The 5,601-nt window shown below is 44.9% G+C and overlaps 1 non-coding gene across 1 annotated transcript; it reads left to right on the plus strand.

The window, feature by feature from the left end:
* Nucleotides 1-4,151: 4,151 nt before the first annotated feature.
* LOC120269779 lies at nt 4,152-4,258 on the plus strand. Its single transcript, XR_005539414.1, has one exon. It is a non-coding gene; the product is annotated as a small nucleolar RNA R71 (small nucleolar RNA).
* Nucleotides 4,259-5,601: the final 1,343 nt, after the last annotated feature.

A 5,601-nucleotide genomic window follows, 5' to 3' on the forward strand; every position in this document is an offset into this window, starting at 1 on the left:
CAATCTCAATATCTCTAAACTCAGGGGAGTTAGGTATACTCGTCTTCTCAGCCCCACGAATAGAATCCAAGAAACCCATGCTCAATACTAATCTCGTGATGTAGGGGCCCGAGAATATCGCTCCCAGTCTAGCATAATGCCCCTGATGTCTGATGTACTCTGCCATGATGTGTTCTAAGTGAATCAAGTACAAGTATAGAAGCTCCTGCCGGTTCAGAACACCAATGCTATCACCACGGCCATTCACCGACCTACTCATGATGGCATGTAAATATCTGTATGCAGGTCGAGAAAGGCACGTGGCCTTGGACACCCTCGACACGTACTGACCCTGACCATATAGTACTCTGTAAGCTCTCTGCGGGGTCAAGGCTCCAGGGTAATCAGTCGGTAATTGAGTGTACTCCTCAGTGTCTATGAATGCCTCCTCATACAAGCCAAGTAGAGCTGAAAACTGAGTGACGCTCAAGCTATGGTGGTGTCCAAGTGCTCTAAACTGAATGGTGTCCAAACTGTCAAAGCTCGCGTAAGATCTATCAAACTCGAATGATGACAGCACCTCTAGTGCAAATTCTCGGATGGCTGGCTCTCTAATTGTCAATAACTGCCTCCAACCACCTGCTGAAATGAGATCCTCGACCTCATCAGCGAGCTCATCTCCCTACTGTAGATCTCTCAGTATACTCATATCTAGGAATCGAGTCTGTCCGAACCGGAGTCTCAACATGCGCTCATAGCGAACCTGATGCTCTAGAATCGCGAAACTCATACCCTCAGGCTCAGGGGATGACTCACGAGGCCTCTTATCAGCTTGCTTCTTCGACCGAGGTGCCATAATCTGCAAAATTTGAAACAAAATCAATCAAACAAGTTGTTAACTAACGCTTCAGAAATCCACACGGTCGTGTGGAATTTCCACACGCTCGTGTGGATCCGTGGTGCGTGAAAGCTGCATGACCGCGCCTTAAAACTCAAAAAATACACCGTGAATTTACCTCTTCTTTGTTCTAAAATATAAATAATCTTTCTAATTGGATAAATGAAGCATTTTTCTCTAAATTCATCGATGGAAACCATGAATTTGCGAAGAAAATCATAAATAGGGCTTACCGACGATATGGGAAGAGAAAATCAAGAACCGGCCAGAAAACCTCGCAAAAATCCCACCAAATTGGCGCTATGAAGTCGGGAAATGATGTGAGAGTGTTTTTAGATGACTTGAAACCGTGAAGAAAGAGAGAAACTATTCTTCTTTAAAAAGAAATCGTGCCCCTTATTGTTCTGTGCATCCACACGGGCGTGCGGAAATTACCCACACCTATGTGCCTCATTACGAGAGAGCAACAGGGGCATACACATGCCCATGTGCGCTCTCGGGAAAACACCTCATTGTCTCTGAACACCCTCCCACGGGCGTGCGAAAAATACCCACGCCCGTGCTCCCTTCCCACAGGGGCAGCCACACGCCCCTGTGGCTTCTCTGGACATCCGAGAAAAATTGCTAAGTGTCCCACACGCCCGTGCGGAAATTGCACAAGGGTGTAGACATTCACATGCCCAACTCACAAGGGCACCCACACGCCCCTGTGTCTTCTCGGGATGAAAAGGGCTCCTTTGCAGAGTTTCACACAGGGCGTGTTGAAATTACCCACGCCCATGCGCTTGTCACAAGGTCGCCCACAGGGGCGAGTTCACGCCCCTGTGTGCTCTAGGGATAATCGGCCAAACTCTGCAGGAATTCACACGCCCGTGCGGAAATTACCCACGGGCGTGTGATATTCGCATGGTCATTCACAGGGGCAGCCGCACACCCCTGTGCCTTATCTGGATGAGCTCTCAATACAAATTTACGGGCGTGCGGAAATTCCACATGCCCGTACGTCTGCACTGGATGACTTAGAAAAACCTGCAGGCTCTGCAGAATGTTTCTGAACATGTTTACAAACTCAGAGCCTGCCCTAGTATGTGAGTTTTACCAGCGAAAAACATGGAATATAGCTCTAAGGACATAACTTCACCAATTCCACATGAAAACACACGATGAATATTCAAAGTTCACAAGAAAATCTCAGCACAAGCATCTAAAAATCAAGACACCAACACTTAACAATTTATTCATGCAAACTAACTAAACTAGAAGATAAGAAAATAGTAAACACTTGGGTTGCCTCCCAAGAAGCGCTTGTTTAATGTCACTAAGCTTGACATACCTTGTCTTACCTCACGGGGGTTCATGAATGGAAGTTGCCCTCTTACCCATGGCTTGAAAGCATGATGTGCAAAGTCTCTTGAGGGTAGAAGGTGAATTATCGGGCTTCAGACCACCTAACAATGATTCGTCCAACTTCTTCGGTTTACGTGCGTCTCCAACAGACCTGGAGTGTTTCCAGTGGTATCTCCTAGCCCTCTTCATTTTCTGGAGCACCTTCTTCAAGATCCCCGAGATAGATGGTACTTCTTCCGTCGGACCAAGCATCATTACTTCTTCATAATCCTGCTCTTGGTCCAACAAACCCTCGTATGGGTCTGGATTGAACATTTCCTGCATGTATTCATCAACAATCTCATCAGTAGTGTCTAGAAAGTATAAAGTATCATCGAAATCAAGAGAATGCCGCATGGCTTCAGCAAGGCGGTATGTGAGCTTGTCATCTCCAACCCTCAAAGTTTGCTCTCCGCCGTCCATGTCAATCAATTCCTTGGAAATCCACAAGAACGGTCTCCCAAGTATCAAAGGTACATCCGCATCCTCATCGACGTCTAGCACTATAAAGTCAACTGGAAAAATGTACTTGTCCATCTTAACAAGCACGTCTTAAATGATGCCTCTCAGATGTCATACTATTCGATCCGCTAGTTGCAAAGTCATCCGAGTAGGCCTAGGCTCACCCAAGCCTAGCTTTTGAAAGAAGGTGTATGGCGTAACGTTGATACTGGCCCTTCAGTCTGCCAATGCCATTTTCTCACCTAGATTGCCAATATTACACGGAATGATGAAGCTTCCCGGGTCTTTCTTCTTGTTCGGCATGTTCTTATGCAATACCGCTGAGCATGAAGCATCTAAAATCACTGAAGCACTTTCCTCCAATTTTCTCTTGTTAGTCAACAAGTCTTTCAAGAACTTCACATACTTAGGCATTTAGGCCAATGCCTCAACAAAAGGAATATTGATGTGGAGTTGCTTGAACAAACTTAGGAACTTGTTGTACTATTCATCCCCTTGGTCATTTTTCAATCTAGAGGGATAAGGGATTCTTGGCTTGAAAGGTGGGGGTGCCACCTTTTTCTCTTTGCTTGTTCCCTCTTCCACCTCTATAACCTCGGGGGCGTGTTCTTTTGGCTTCTCACTTGGAAGCCTACCTTGAACCTCATGACCACTTCTCAAAGTGATCACCTTCACGTGCTCTGTAGGGTTGGTTTTTGTATTGCTCGGTAAGCTTCCATGTGGCCTTTCAGAGAGAGACTTCGCAATTTGCCCCACTCGATTTTCAAGGTTATGCAAAGAGGCGGTGTGGTTGCGAAGTATAGCCTCGACTGATTCAAACCTTGTATTTGCATATTGCACAAATCTAGTCAAGTGCTTCTCTAAGTCATTCATTCGGGTTTCCAAACCTGATACTCTGTTTTCCACCTGAGGGGCTTGTTGTTGTTGTTGGAAACCCGGTGGCCCCATGGCCTTTTGTGGACCCTGATTACTCCATGAGAAATTGGGATGATTCTTCCAACCAGAATTGTTGGTATTGCTATATGGGTTTCCTTGAGGTCTCATGCCATTACCTACAAAATCAACGTTCTCCACCAAAGAAACATCACCGATAGAGATCGGGCAATCGGAGGAAGCATGTCCTCCACCACACCCGGTGTAATTAGTCATGGCCGCCACTCTATTTGAAGTTAGAAGATCTAACTTCTTACTCAAATTTTGCACTTGAGCCGCCAATGAAGTTACCACATCTATTTCATAGAGACCGGCCACCTTTTTCTTCTCCCTAGCATTCCAATGGTAGCTGTTTAGCCCCATTTCTTTAATTAACTGACGGGCCTTATCTAGGGTCTTGCAACCTAAGGTACCTCCTGCTGCCGCATCCAAGAGTTGCCTTGTACTCGAATTCAAACCGTTGTAAAAGGTCTGAACAATCATCCACTCCGGAAATCCGTGTTGCGGGCACTTTCTCTGGAGTTCCTTGAACCTTTCCCATGTCTCAAATAGAGACTCCAATTCCAATCGAATAAAGGATGAGATCTCATTCCTCAACTTTGCAGATTTTCCAGGAGGGAAATAACGGGCAAGAAAAGCTTCTACCATCTCCTCCCATGTGGTAATTGATGCTCTATGTAATGAGTCTAGCCACTGCTTCGCTCTACCCTTTAGTGAAAATAGGAAGGCTCTCAACTTGATGGCATCATCCGTCACTCCGTTTATCTTCAGCATATCACACACCTCCAGAAAACTCTCTATATGACTGTTTAGATCTTCATTGGCCAAACCGTTGAACTGTGTGGATTGCTGCAACATGTGGATGAATGCCAGCTTCAACTCAAAGTTCTGAGCTGTAATCGGGAGATGCACAATGCTCGATTGTGTCCCCAACACTGAGGTCTGGCGTAATCAGATAATGTCCACTTTTGCTCGTTCGATTCTCCCATGTTTTCAGATCTTTCCACTTTCAAATCAGCTAAATTAGACTGTTCTTACACAGGCTCTTTCCCTTTTCTTCTAAGTGTATGTTCAAGCTCAGGATCTCCTTCAATCAATATTAAGGGATTCCATCGGGTCATAACTTGGAGCTACACCCAAAAAGAAAGAAAAAGTAATCAGAACGATGATAGAATAAGAAGATATGAAATAGAATATATGGTGAAATAGCTAAGAAAACAAAGTGCAAAGTATCTCTAAACACCTATTCCCCGGAAACAGCGCCAAAAACTTGACAAGGTCCCCTTGCGTATATACCGCAAGTGCACGGGTTTGTCGAAGTAATAATCCCGGATGAGCGGGTATTGAATCAACAGGGAATAGGGAATAAAAACACTTAATCCACTTCTTAGCTATGTGAAAGATTAGTAGTGATAAGTGTGACAATGATTCAATTCTCAAAATTAAAAACAACAAGTAAGAGAGTACGAGTAAAGAGGGAGGTAAGGCAATCGATAAAGATGGGGTACTCAGATAATGCTCCGCCTACGATAATCGTTTCAAGTGCAAGAACCCTCTATTATGCTTCCTAATTAATGCAATGGTGAGTCGTGGAAATCCTTAAATACATAGTCCCAAATCTAAGTTCAACTATGCCTAACTCTATATATGTCCCGGAGGAGAGATTAAATAACCTCTCAACCTCGCACTCGAATAGAGTTGCAATGAGTTCTAGGGATTCCAAGTGACAAATCTCTTCCTAATTATAGACCTAACACTTTAGTCCAGATGAAAGGTCCCTAACCGCAATTAAGCCCTAGATACTATTCACTCTATTATGGCCGCAAAGAACTCGAGGAACGGAGGTAGAATCTATCACGTAAGAGGGGAAAGGGGACACTCCTATACCTCTCGACTCACCCTCTCAACCCTCTCCAACCTAGCTTTGTCTAACGCTCGTGGTG

The sequence above is a fragment of the Dioscorea cayenensis genome, chromosome 9 (genome assembly GCF_009730915.1).
Source record: "Dioscorea cayenensis subsp. rotundata cultivar TDr96_F1 chromosome 9, TDr96_F1_v2_PseudoChromosome.rev07_lg8_w22 25.fasta, whole genome shotgun sequence".
Taxonomy (NCBI): domain Eukaryota; kingdom Viridiplantae; phylum Streptophyta; class Magnoliopsida; order Dioscoreales; family Dioscoreaceae; genus Dioscorea; species Dioscorea cayenensis.